General features: G+C 32.4%; 1 protein-coding gene across 5 annotated transcripts in view; it reads left to right on the top strand.

Annotated features, from left to right (window-relative positions):
• Positions 1 to 13,183: 13,183 nt before the first annotated feature.
• Positions 13,184 to 15,129, top strand: part of LOC129225869 (uncharacterized) — a 52,261-nt gene continuing 50,315 nt past the window's right edge. For 3 of the 5 annotated variants that reach the window (XM_054860397.1, XM_054860396.1, XM_054860392.1), the window contains exon 1: positions 13,184 to 13,286. The gene's annotated coding sequence lies outside the window, so the exon portion shown is untranslated. Of the gene's footprint in view, positions 13,300 to 15,129 lie in introns of all 5 variants that reach the window. The other 2 variants (XM_054860394.1, XM_054860395.1) reach the window with 2 other exon arrangements.

The raw sequence follows: 15,129 nt of genomic DNA, 5'->3' as shown, positions 1-15,129 counted from the left end.
AACACAGGCAGTTTGTTCTGAGTATTTATTAACGCAATCGATGTGTCTTAGATTGCTTTCAGCTACAGAAATATTGTTTCGTCCCTTAGTAGTATTCTCGAGCTTCTCAAAATAATGTTAGTTTTCCTTAACACAAGAAAACTCTGGATTAATAAACTTGAATAACGTTATACCAGGTAAAAAATTTTATTGTTTTGTGTGAATTTGTAAGAATATGGGTATTTTTTTAAATCTTAAATTAAAGTAACCATATTTTACAGCAGCATTTAGTTGGAATGGACAGTATGCAAAATATTTTCTTGAATATATTATCGTAGAACAAAATGAAAAATGTTTAACCGAGAAAGAATTTACTTTGTTCCTTTTATTCTGAGCTGAAAGGTTTCGCCAAATTTGTTTAGGGTTATAGTTTTAGTATTGTGCGAGCAAAGTAGCCTTGGCGAGATTTCGCGTTTTTCGTTAAAGGGCAGTTCTCAAAAGGTGGGAACAAACACAGACCTCAACTTTGAAGCTTCAACACCAAATAACTTTCATTTTAATTAACTCAAAAAATTTTGAGTTAAATTATAATATTGTATAAAGACAAGAATTGCCATAAATTTTTGAAAAAATGCTCTTCAAATGCCCTTTACAAAATATTTTCTTTGCTAAAAGGCACAATTTTGGACATACCAAAACGTTAACTGAGCAAATGTACCATTAAAAAAAAATTTTTTTTTTTAATTATTCCCATACGTTTAAAAAAAAAAAATTAAAGGCATGAATCATACACTGAATAATTTTTTGTTAATATTTTACACAAATAACAAAAGTAAAGACAGATTATTTACTTTGTAAACGATTTTAGAAAAAAGTAAGTTTGAAATTTGATGCATGTCCAAATGTTGCGATCTTTACAATGCTATTTTTTGAGAACTAAGTATATGATCTTTTCGTTTTAAAGGTATTTATCTATCCTCAGAATCAATTTTTAATTGTTTAAAAGTATTTTCATAAGCTTTTATGCAGTATCTTAGAATAAAAGTAATTTTTTTTAAACATACATGCGAGATGTCCAAATGATGTTACGATCTTAACGCCGATAATTCCGTCCGTTTATTCATAATTTTTAGATGATCCACTGTCTTCTAATCTCAATAAAAAAGGTTATTATAATGTTATCTTCTTTAATCCATCGGTATTTTGCATAATTAATACGTTACACATTGAACAATACATAAATTACAGTGGAAACATGGCTGGTTATGATCGCAACAAAAGCCATTTTGCACTAAAATCGCCAAGCAAACCTCCGTTGGCAACAACACAATATACGATAAGCTAAAGGTTACCAGAGTGGAATTCCAGTTTGAGAAATGTAGTTTATCGTCAGCTGCACCAGTTTTGGCGACGTTATCACCTGCGCTAACATTTTTTTTCCCCATGCTTTTATTATTTTAGAATTTTTTTTCTCTTATTTCTTTTGGAAACATAATTTAACGATCTCCAAATAGAAATACGAATTTATTTTTTCAATAATTTTTTTAGACATCGTTTAAACTCTTATGACATTAGAAAAAATATTTATTATTAAAACTGATGATGTCTCTTTTTATATTTGTATTATTTTTAATTTGAAGCATTTTTTTACCTTTCATCAACTTCAAAATCATTATTCCAAAACTTTATTATATGTAAAGAGCAGTATGTATAGCCATTCAAGTACTTCATTAATATCCTCTTTATTATTAAATTGCAAAATTCAAAAAGTAGTAAATAAAATTTTCATTGGAAATGTTAAAAATCAGATTAACAATTGTCAAAAATGGTGAAACTTACATTAAGATGATGTCCAAAATCCGTTACCTACAGGACAACAATGTCCAAAATCTGTTACCTACAGACTGCTGATTTAATTTGCTAACTAACAATTTTTACAAATACCTGCTGTCTTTTCATGTTCATATATTGTGTTCTAGGTATGCATACTATAGAATAAAAGCAAAATTGATGTCAAATTTGAAAATTTTTGAAATTGCTCAAAGTTAACTTTTTTTGTTCCCACCTTTTGAGAACTGCCCTAAACCATTTTTAATTTTTATCATGAGTGGAATTAAATGGTAGTAAGATTACAGAATTCGTTCAGTAAAAAGAAATAAGGGTCAATCAACTGAAAAGAAAACTACCACCATATATCCGTAAGAATTTTGTAGATGCTTTGCGTAACATGGCATAATTAAATCGTAACTCAGAAATTAGAAACATCGAAACAGAAAATTTTTAAATTAACCAATTCGGGAATTCGAGAGAAATAATTCATCTACAAATGCAAAACAATAAGCGATAGCCAAGCAAAGCAAAGAAGTATCATCTTCTTTTGGTAATAATTTGTAATGTCATATTAAATTTTCTAGCATTAATTGTTATTCTTGTCAGGCCACAATTATTATTTAGTTTTATCAAGAATTGATAAATATCGAATTCAACATCGTGAAAATGGCTGCTTAGAACTACGAACTACGTAGTTTGCATTAATGTTTGACGTTTAGTAATGCTTCTTGAATTCTCATTTCTTTCTACGTGGGTCAGAATATCAACAAGACTTTGAAAATTAATTTAAAAAGAATAAAGCGAAAAAATCATGCATACGAACAAAATTTACCAGGCTTATTAGCATTTTCTTCGTTACCACATGCGTTTGTTTTAGTTTTTTCGTCCACCATTAGGCAGTGACTGCAGTGCTCCCTATAGTTCGTTGGAGTTGCGAATACACACTAAAAAAATTCTTTAACAGCTTTCAAAACGAAAAAATAATAATTAAAATAAATAAGTTTACTAAAATAAATACAACTTATAAAAAAAAATCGTTTCTTTTTCCTCTGTTGCCAAAAGTAATTTTTTAAATTAATTAATGCAATTACCAAAGTAAATAAAAACAATAAAATGTCAACTTAAAGAAATAATTTTCATTGTCAAAAAAAAAAAAAAAAATTGTCTGCGCATATCTTTATGTAGAAACATGAATGACTTCGAGTTTATTCGCCGAAAACTGAATGCCTAAATTCGGAACTCCAGCGCTCGAATACGCTACCTTGCGGTGATTTACAAAACTGCAAATGAAACTAAAACATTGCCACGTTGCGTTCCACGTGTGTCTGTTGACGTAAACACAGGCAGTTTGTTCTGAGTATTTATTAACGCAATCGATGTGTCTTAGATTGCTTTCAGCTACAGAAATATTGTTTCGTCCCTTAGTAGTATTCTCGAGCTTCTCAAAATAATGTTAGTTTTCCTTAACACAAGAAAACTCTGGATTAATAAACTTGAATAACGTTATACCAGGTAAAAAATTTTATTGTTTTGTGTGAATTTGTAAGAATATGGGTATTTTTTTAAATCTTAAATTAAAGTAACCATATTTTACAGCAGCATTTAGTTGGAATGGACAGTATGCAAAATATTTTCTTGAATATATTATCGTAGAACAAAATGAAAAATGTTTAACCGAGAAAGAATTTACTTTGTTCCTTTTATTCTGAGCTGAAAGGTTTCGCCAAATTTGTTTAGGGTTATAGTTTTAGTATTGTGCGAGCAAAGTAGCCTTGGCGAGATTTCGCGTTTTTCGTTAAAGGGCAGTTCTCAAAAGGTGGGAACAAACACAGACCTCAACTTTGAAGCTTCAACACCAAATAACTTTCATTTTAATTAACTCAAAAAATTTTGAGTTAAATTATAATATTGTATAAAGACAAGAATTGCCATAAATTTTTGAAAAAATGCTCTTCAAATGCCCTTTACAAAATATTTTCTTTGCTAAAAGGCACAATTTTGGACATACCAAAACGTTAACTGAGCAAATGTACCATTAAAAAAATTTTTTTTTTTTAATTATTCCCATACGTTTAAAAAAAAAAAAATTAAAGGCATGAATCTTACACTGAATAATTTTTTGTTAATATTTTACACAAATAACAAAAGTAAAGACAGATTATTTACTTTGTAAACGATTTTAGAAAAAAGTAAGTTTGAAATTTGATGCATGTCCAAATGTTGCGATCTTTACAATGCTATTTTTTGAGAACTAAGTATATGATCTTTTCGTTTTAAAGGTATTTATCTATCCTCAGAATCAATTTTTAATTGTTTAAAAGTATTTTCATAAGCTTTTATGCAGTATCTTAGAATAAAAGTAATTTTTTTTAAACATACATGCGAGATGTCCAAATGATGTTACGATCTTAACGCCGATAATTCCGTCCGTTTATTCATAATTTTTAGATGATCCACTGTCTTCTAATCTCAATAAAAAAGGTTATTATAATGTTATCTTCTTTAATCCATCGGTATTTTGCATAATTAATACGTTACACATTGAACAATACATAAATTACAGTGGAAACATGGCTGGTTATGATCGCAACAAAAGCCATTTTGCACTAAAATCGCCAAGCAAACCTCCGTTGGCGACAACACAATATACGATAAGCTAAAGGTTACCAGAGTGGAATTCCAGTTTGAGAAATGTAGTTTATCGTCAGCTGCACCAGTTTTGGCGACGTTATCACCTGCGCTAACATTTTTTTTCCCCCATGCTTTTATTATTTTAGAATTTTTTTTCTCTTATTTCTTTTGGAAACATAATTTAACGATCTCCAAATAGAAATACGAATTTATTTTTTCAATAATTTTTTTAGACATCGTTTAAACTCTTATGACATTAGAAAAAATATTTATTATTAAAACTGATGATGTCTCTTTTTATATTTGTATTATTTTTAATTTGAAGCATTTTTTTACCTTTCATCAACTTCAAAATCATTATTCCAAAACTTTATTATATGTAAAGAGCAGTATGTATAGCCATTCAAGTACTTCATTAATATCCTCTTTATTATTAAATTGCAAAATTCAAAAAGTAGTAAATAAAATTTTCATTGGAAATGTTAAAAATCAGATTAACAATTGTCAAAAATGGTGAAACTTACATTAAGATGATGTCCAAAATCCGTTACCTACAGGACAACAATGTCCAAAATCTGTTACCTACAGACTGCTGATTTAATTTGCTAACTAACAATTTTTACAAATACCTGCTGTCTTTTCATGTTCATATATTGTGTTCTAGGTATGCATACTATAGAATAAAAGCAAAATTGATGTCAAATTTGAAAATTTTTGAAATTGCTCAAAGTTAACTTTTTTTGTTCCCACCTTTTGAGAACTGCCCTAAACCATTTTTAATTTTTATCATGAGTGGAATTAAATGGTAGTAAGATTACAGAATTCGTTCAGTAAAAAGAAATAAGGGTCAATCAACTGAAAAGAAAACTACCACCATATATCCGTAAGAATTTTGTAGATGCTTTGCGTAACATGGCATAATTAAATCGTAACTCAGAAATTAGAAACATCGAAACAGAAAATTTTTAAATTAACCAATTCGGGAATTCGAGAGAAATAATTCAGCTACAAATGCAAAACAATAAGCGATAGCCAAGCAAAGCAAAGAAGTATCATCTTCTTTTGGTAATAATTTGTAATGTCATATTAAATTTTCTAGCATTAATTGTTATTCTTGTCAGGCCACAATTATTATTTAGTTTTATCAAGAATTGATAAATATCGAATTCAACATCGTGAAAATGGCTGCTTAGAACTACGAACTACGTAGTTTGCATTAATGTTTGACGTTTAGTAATGCTTCTTGAATTCTCATTTCTTTCTACGTGGGTCAGAATATCAACAAGACTTTGAAAATTAATTTAAAAAGAATAAAGCGAAAAAATCATGCATACGAACAAAATTTACCAGGCTTATTAGCATTTTCTTCGTTACCACATGCGTTTGTTTTAGTTTTTTCGTCCACCATTAGGCAGTGACTGCAGTGCTCCCTATAGTTCGTTGGAGTTGCGAATACACACTAAAAAAATTCTTTAACAGCTTTCAAAACGAAAAAATAATAATTAAAATAAATAAGTTTACTAAAATAAATACAACATATAAAAAAAATCGTTTCTTTTTCCTCTGTTGCCAAAAGTAATTTTTTAAATGAATTAATGCAATTACCAAAGTAAATAAAAACAATAAAATGTCAACTTAAAGAAATAATTTTCATTGTCAAAAAAAAAAAAAAAATTGTCTGCGCATATCTTTATGTAGAAACATGAATGACTTCGAGTTTATTCGCCGAAAACTGAATGCCTAAATTCGGAACTCCAGCGCTCGAATACGCTACCTTGCGGTGATTTACAAAACTGCAAATGAAACTAAAACATTGCCACGTTGCGTTCCACGTGTGTCTGTTGACGTAAACACAGGCAGTTTGTTCTGAGTATTTATTAACGCAATCGATGTGTCTTAGTTTGCTTTCAGCTACAGAAATTAATTCGTCCCTTAGTAGTATTCTCGAGCTTCTCAAAATAATGTTAGTTTTCATTATTTCCTTAATAATTGGTGAAAGCGAAAATTCTGGATTAACAAACTTGGATAACGTTATACAAGTTAAAAATTTTTATTGTTTTGTCTGAATTTGTAAGAATATGAGTTTTTTTTTTAATCTTAAATTAATTTAACTAATCATATTTTACAGCAGCATTTAGTTGGAATGGACAGTATGCAAAATATTTTCTTGAATTTATTATCGTAGAACAAAATGAAAAATGTTTAACCGAGAAAGAATTTACTTTATTCCTTTTATTCTCAGCTGAAAGGTTTCGCCAAATTTTTTTAGGGTTATAGTGTTTGTATTGTGCGAGCAAAGTAGCCTTGGCGAGATTTCGCGTTTTTAGTTAAACCATTTTTAATTTTTATCATGAGTGGAATAAAATGATAGTAAGATTACGGAATTCGATAAGTAAAAAGAAATAATGGTCAATCAACTGAAAAGAAAACTACCACCATATATAAACTGTGAGTATACATTTTATTTATTTTGTTCTGAGTGAATTTGAATAAATATCAGTTTTTCAATTCGATGAAAAAAAAAACGAACTTAACAACATTGACTGGACACTTTTACTTAACCTAATTCCACATAAATGATTTAAATAACCTTTGTTACTACAGTATCCTACTGAAGTAGACAGTATGCAAATAAATTTTTTTGAAAATATTTATCGCAGAACAGATTGAAAAATCCAGAAAGAACGTTAAGAATTTGAACAACAAAAAAATAAAAGTTCGCCAAAAATCTGTTTATAGGGTTATGGTTTAAAAATTGTGTGAAAGAATAATGTATCTTGACAAGATTTCGCATATTAGGTAAATCATTTCCATGACGAATAAATTAAATGCATGATTTCTTTGGATATCCAATCATATAGTCATAGAAATAAATTATCTAGTGTTAAACGTTACTCTTGACAGTCTGCCACGTATGTGCACTATGTGACAAAAATGTCAACAAATGCCGGAAATGTCACGAAACTGAACTTAATATGTACTAATGTATAGAAAAAACGGTACAAAATGAAAATGCCGTTCGAAGCGAACCAAAAATTTATGAATTCCGAATTCAACATCGTGAAAATGGCTGCTTCAGAACAACTTACTGTGTGTTCTGCATTAATTGTTTACTTTCGTAATACTTTTTGGTTTCTAATCTCTTTCTATATGGGTCAGAATAACCAAAAGACTTTGAAAAATCTTTTCAAATGAATAAAGCGAAAAAATCATACATACGAACAAAAATCACAGCACTTTTAGCATTTTCTTCGTTACCACATGCGTTTGTTTTAGTTTTTAAGTCGGCCATTAGACAGTGACTGCAGTGCCCCCTATAGTTCGTTGGAGTTGCGAATTAAAACTTAAGCGTGAAAATAAAAACAAGTCATATCAACAATAATTATTTCATAGTTAAAACCATAGCTTCGGAGTCGGAGTCCATTTCATTTTGGGATAAAGGAGTCGGAGTCGAATACCCAAGAATCGGAGTAAGTCATCTGTTCTCCGTGTATAAATTTATGCCAAAGTTAAGAAGTCAGAGTCGAAGTCGGAGAGTCGGAGTCCGAATAATTATCGGGCACAGGAGTCGGAGTTTGGTGCCCCTAAATTCTCGGAGTCTGGAGTTTGGCGTCAAGAGCTATTTCCAACAAATTTTGTTTGAAGTAAATCCGCCTTCAAGTACTGAATCTACATTGACTTTCAGTTTCCCCGTAGGCGCTAATGTTAAGGGATTAGAACTGTTCAAAATTGAACGGAAAATTTTCAAATCAAAAAGATATTTCATATACAAATTTTTCATCAAAAGTTTTTTCCTACAAAGTTTGTTTGAAGCAAATTCGCCTCACAGTTCGGAATTGCCTTGAATTTCCCCATAGGCGCTAATGTTAAGTTTTTTTGAACCGTTAAAAATTGAACAAAAAATAGTTCAAAGCAAAAAGTGAAATATGGAAATGAGGTGTCCTCGCCGAGATCTTTCGAACAAAAAAAAGTTTGTTCGAATCGGACTATTCATTCAAAAGTTATTAGGGGGGGACAGACAGACAGACCGACAGACATTTTTCCCCATCTCAATACCCTACTTTCCAATTTTTAATTTTTCAATATTTATCCAACTATTTTATTTATTTTTGCCTTTTTTTTTCGGGATATTTTTAGGATGCGTTAAGCCTTCTTTCATGCTTTTTTCTTCTTTCTCTGACTTTTACTAGGAAAGTAGGCTAAAAATTGCCTATACCTTTCGAAAATGGACTGTCGTTTCCAGTAGCTTTCGGATCGCATTTCGACCGGCGGATCGGAATCAGTTGATGTCCGCGGATCGGAATCGGTTGATCGGAATTGGACCGTTGATGTCGGAGGATCGGAACGATCGGGATCGGTTGGTGTCGGCGGATCGGAATTCGGTGATGCCAGCGAATCGGAATTCGTCGATGTAATTTGAATTGCTTTGAATTGACGGACGCTTTATTAATTTTTTCCCATCTTTCTAAAATGAAAATGAATTTTGAAATTTTTTTTATCTTCTCCGTTTTTCCGGCATGGGGTTCGTTACCGAGTTTAAGAGTTTAGGGCGGGGGGGGGGGGAATCCCGCACGAACCTTTGGATTGCGCGGGATTTACAGATTTTGTGCGCGTTTCGCGCAATCCCGCGCTCTATTTCAAACCCTGATCATAATAGACACAGAAAATATACATACAGCCTCAATGATGCTTTTAATAAGGAACAAAAACTTACCAATGAATTAAATAAAGCGAAATTAGTATAGTAATTGCTTTAAAAAATAGTTATGTTAGACCATTTAAAAGGTTTAACTGATTTTAGAAGTAAATACTGAAAAAAGCAAGCATTACTCGAAATGAACTACTTTATCTGCCTTCATTCTACTTTTTACTTCCTTTTACAAAAATAAAAAAGGAAGTATTGTATTCGCGAAAAAAAGGGAAGTTGCAACCTATTAAATGTTTATATTTTGGCTATTGGATATTGTTAATTGACCCTCAAAATTAAAAAATTCACCATCGCCGAATTTTAAAACACCGTGGTTGATTTTAAATGAGTTTTTAAAAATCCACGCGCAAAAGTGCGCTCTTCTGAAACGTTACGAGCCTACGTCATAGGGCGCGAATGGGCAGCCTTCCGCCGAAGATCCCTTGTTTTCACTAGGAACATTTTGAGCACAATCTAAATAATCTTCCTCATGTAACATTAATGATTCCTATTCCTATTCCTATTCAGAGTCACAACTGACTACAACTGCATTTATGTCGAGGACTGCATACTAAGTGCCTTGCCTCCATTATTTTTATACCGATAGATGGCAGCACCATCACCGGATCGAACAGTTAATGAGAATTTAGAACTAGTCCAGGAGCTACTAGCTACCTGGTGCTAGCACTCCCAGAGGTATCGTTTCACTTGGAGGACATTGAGACCACGAGCATATTTAACGTCGCCCAGTCCCCTTTAATGACGATGATGGGTCTTCGACCATCGAGGTTCGAACCCAGGACCCTCCGGCCCCGAATCCGACACTCTACCGATCGGGCTACCACGGCCCAACATCAATGATGATATTCGAATATTTCCGAGAGGATGAGAGGTTTAATGTTCCAGAAACGCGAGGAGTTAAATGCGAGGAGATAAGCCTTTTACGTTTCGTCTTCGAAGTCGAATGCGTGACCTTCGGCTTCTCCCCTATCGGAAGAGCGCATGACGTCACTTCCTATGCCATTTGACGTCACAAGCGCTTGAACTTTAAACATTAATTTTAAAAAAACTACTTATCTTATCGCAAAAATTTTTTCACCTACGATGTTCATACATGTTACTCTATCATGTAAAAATAAAATTGAAAAACCGAAAACTTCCCTATTTCCATTTTTCTCACTCCTGAATGAATCATGAGGTTTTTTTTTTTTTTTTCTTTTTTTTTCGACCCGACCGCACGTGGATACATGCCTAGGAACCTATAGACACCCGAAATATCCATTTGGCCTAGTTGTGCAGCTTCCCTTTTGGTTGCATTCAGATGTTCCTAAGGGTGTCTTTTGCCCCTTTTTGGGGGGAAATCATCGTTAATTTCGATGTAAACTCAAGTGGTGTTATAATTTGTTGGACACTTGGCAATATATCGCCAGTCTTTTGGTCGCCAACTTGGCGACAAATTTATCGATGTTTTATTTTTTTTTAATTTATTTTTTTTTTTTTTTTTTAATTTTAAATTTGGCTTCACTTTGGCCGCTGTTGGTGATATTTAGAGAGTAAACAATTGAATCACATTAAAATTGCCAATAATGGGGAAATGACATTAAATTGGAATAAAAGGAAGTCATGTGATGCACACATCAGCTCGTTTATGTTTCTTTTGGGTTTACCTTTTTTTTTCTTGGATTCAGAGATTTCATGCATGTTTTCGGGACTTTTTGTGATGATTTTCGTTTTTCTGCTAAAATTCTTTCTTCCTGAAGAGCCTTTTTGACTGGAGTATTAAAGAGTATTGCTGTAGACCTCTTTCGTTTCTATCCTTTATTGATCTGACCCTCTCCAGCTTTAGAATAAGGTCGTATATGATCTGGAGTAATGCTCAGAGACGTATGTGACTTTAGCTGAGGCATTGTGATAACTTCAGTAAGAAACTCTAAATCTGAATTATTGAATGAAAGAGCCACTGAATCTGCTCCTAGGACAGGTACATCTAGTTTTATTATTTTCTTCCAACATGGTTGCTTCTGGGACAAACAGATTCACTCATAGATCCAGGAGATTGGGAGTCTGGTCGATCAGTGATAGAACTTGGCACAGTCCTGTGCTCAACCTTCCTGAATTGCAGGAAAACACACCAGTTCTTTTGAAAGCATTCATAATATTTATGTGGCTTGCTTCTTGTGGAAAAGCAACTGTTACCACCGTTGGTATGTCGTAAATCGTCATTGACTTTCCCGGATTATTCACCATCCAAGAATCACAGGCGGAATGAACATAATTTTCAATGGGCCATGTAGACTCTTATCAAGAGGCAGCAACTTATGGTTACAATATGGTGGGAAAGAGAGTAGTGTTATTATTATTTTTAGTAGTGTAGTAGTTTCTTTACAAAAATCAAGCCCACCGAATTGACGTGGGAGTCATTATTGTCTAGTGAGAGAATCAGAGGTCTTCTTTGAACTTCTAGTGTTTTTAGCAAAATCCTTTAAGAAACCGGAAACATTTCAGTTGTCATCTACCCACTACATACTATCATACATGCAGCATTACACCTGGTGCGGTTTTCCCGTTGTTGTTTTTTCTCTTGTGTTTTCCCATTTCCGGAAAGAAGAGAACGTACGTTGGCAATTGTATATACATGTATAAACATGTCTGTAAGAAATGATAAGCTCAAGAATAGTGTAACTAATGCAATTATTTCATTAGGTTGACAATTTACATAATTTACATTTCAATTGTTTCACGTTTTGACTTTAAAAACTTAACTTGGGGCAAATATGCGAATTCGCACACTTACCCCAAAAAAAGTTCTCTTACTAGCCCCAACTCGCCGTATTGAAATCAAGCTACACTGGTTTAAAAATGGTTTCATAAAATAATCCGAATAAGACGTCATTTTTTGCGTAGAAGCGTGGGCTATTCAGTATTTATAAGTTTTGGTAAATTACTCTACTATTTTATTATATGCTTTATAAGAAACTGACTAAGGATGAAAAAAATTACTTAACACTGCGAAAAAAACCACTTTCTCTTGTGGAACACGTTTGGTTTGGCAGATTTCACTGAAAATACATTGACAATAGCGAAGCATCTACGTTGTTACGTGACAGCAGCTCACTCAGAGCTGTCAAACCAAAAACGAGAAAATTATTTAACATTCACACACTTATTTCCTCGCATACTAGCCCCGGTCTCCCCTATATATTACTAAATTACTAGGATCTGCTATGATACAAGTATATTCTAGCTACATTTTTAAAGGTAACTTGGTATTTATCGGCACGAAAACAATTAGATCAATCAGTGCAAAAAATAATATGAAATATTCCTGTGTAGAAAAAACAGCAACAGTGGCAAAAAGAAGGTAGTAGACAATAGATCAAAGTTAAAATTAGAAATGGAAAAAAATATGAAATGATTGTAAACTGTAGAGAATCAAAGAATGGACGTGCAACAAATACCAAAAGGAAAAGAAAACCAATTCGCAACTCCAATAAATTATAGGGGGCGCTGAAGTCACTGTCTAGTGGCGGATGAAAAAGGTAAAACAAACAAATGCCGTAACTTCTAACTTGCTTTGTTGCTTTGTGAATAACAATAATTTTTTATCGTGATTGTGGGAAACTTTCTTTTTTATTCTTCTCAGATTACACTACACCACAAACTGTCTGAAGCCTGTAATTTATCTTAAAGAAAACACGTGGAATGGAATGTTTTACCTTTTTCTGTAGTATTGTTAATCACCGCTAGGTAGCATTTTCGAGCTCTGGAGTTGCGAATAAATCTACAGTCTCTGAATAATTGATGTATTTAGAATAACCACATCTTCACAAACCAAGCACAAAATATGAAAACAAGGCAAGAATATCACTAAAAACAAGTAGAAAAGTAATGATTCTTTGCTAGTACGGTGATGAGCATAAGCAGACGAGCTGGTTTGGTTTTTATCCGGTTTATAGCGTAAATTAATCGACTTGTTATGTTCACTCTAGATCTCCATATTTTTTTAACTCCAGATTTTTTTTCTTGAGATTGGCACCAAGCCAATGTTTTCAAGTTGGAGGAGAAAAAAATCCGAATGGGCGGTAAAAATGGAAATTTGATTTGTGACGCAATATAAAATATTTTACTGTACAAGGCTTTTGTGTTGTTGTTTCGTATCGTAAGTAATTTTAGTGAGTGTGGTACATGCGCAGAATCTGATGTTAAATATTTCTTGGTCTTATTTTATTGAAATATTTTTTACGACAGGATGCTGATCGCTGATCTGGCTCCTCGCTCTGTTGAAACTTTTTGGTTTCTTTTTTACAAGAAATAGAATGAGCACCGTCAGTATTTTTGCTTGACCAAAAAGTTTTAATTACAGAAAAAGCATTTTTTTTTTTTAACTTTGACAAGCTTTTATTTACAATCCAATTGCGAATCTGGTATAAAAAATATTATCACATATCATTGAATTTGTTATGTTATTCATTGATCAACAAAACAAAATGCACTGTTGGAAAATAAAGTATTCTATGAGTGAGGGTATTGCCGATCTTTTATCTAAGGCATTTTTCAACAACCTTTCTGAAGGAAAAAGCCCTTTTATTGTTCAGGTTCAGGTGTGATGAAATATTTTTCTTAAAGATTCATGTACATACAGCACCTATTGTGTGAAAAATATTTTTTTTTTTAACTAAAATGAAAATGTATGTTCATCAGAAAGTAGGTACACATACATTTCCTGCTGTAAATGTTTTTCATTTTTTCCTTGTTCTGAAAACGGTTAAGTTTGGTCAAAAAATGTACATATTTGCATATTAGTTTTATGTCCTTTTTTGTAATGTTTTGTACATGCATATTGCATAACCACTTTATTTGACTAAATGGCATAGATAGTATTTTCCTAACTAATGTTTTCTTAGTTATTTTCCAAAATTGGAAGAATTCAAAAATCTGATCCGATTTTTGACGTTCCACTGTAGGCTTTGTACCTACTAATTCAAAAAACCTTCTCATTAAAACCTAATTCCCTAGTGGGTTATATAGCTATTTAAAAAATAACATACACAAGTATATGCATTAATAGTTAAGGTTTGTGGGATTAAATTGAGGCACGCTCTAGCTTTGGTGAATATTCAGAAATTCTTAATCTTATGCAACATTTAAGGCTTTCATCACGAAGCATATACTTCTTAATTTGTTTTTATAATGTTCACATCGGAAAATTGTTGTTACACTCTTACAATGCAATATATAATGGTTGAACAGTGCAGCACGCTTTCGTAACCGGCCTTCAACCAGTGACCCGCCGAAGGTATTTAAATGGCCTGAGAAACATTTTCCGGAAAAATACAAATGAAACTTCAGAAAGGGAAAACAAAAAAGAAAAAAAAAGAAGGGAATTTGGAAAGAATCCAAATGAAAGAGCAGCTGTAAACAGCTCAAAACATTGTTTTAAGCAGATAGAAAAACAGAAACAAAAAAAAAAACTTTCATCAGTTGGGGTTGGAGAAAGCAAAATTCGGGGGAGGACTAGAAGGGTTAGGAAGGACAGGGGTCTGGCCAGAGGATATTTGGGTCCGTTAAGGGACCCTTCACAAAAATCCGATCAACCAAAACGGACCTTTCACAAAATCCCGATCAAACAAAACGGACCTTTCACAAAATCCCGATCAAAGAAAACGGACCCTTCACAAAATTCTGATAAACAAGATCGGACCTGTCACAAATTGTTTATTGAAAGAGCATATCTGAAAGCAAAATATCGCATATTTCTGTGTATAAACCGATAATTTTTGGAACCTTTTTTTAAGTCAAATTAGAGGGATCAGCTTATACAAAATCGGCTAATTTTGAAAAAAAAAAAACGGCACTCTTGGGATGCTCCTGCAAGCGATAAATAATTGCTACTGCCAAATAAATATAATGGTTGTTTGTTTTATCACAGCTAATTAGCAGCGGTGTTGTTGTAAACTTTTCTGAAAAGGCATTGGTAAGCACTTTTCTCCGCTCATAATTTA

Source organism: Uloborus diversus, chromosome 7 (assembly GCF_026930045.1).
Source record: "Uloborus diversus isolate 005 chromosome 7, Udiv.v.3.1, whole genome shotgun sequence".
NCBI lineage: Eukaryota > Metazoa > Arthropoda > Arachnida > Araneae > Uloboridae > Uloborus > Uloborus diversus.
Note: the sequence above shows the minus strand (reverse complement) of the source record. Positions and strands in the feature narration are given on the sequence as shown.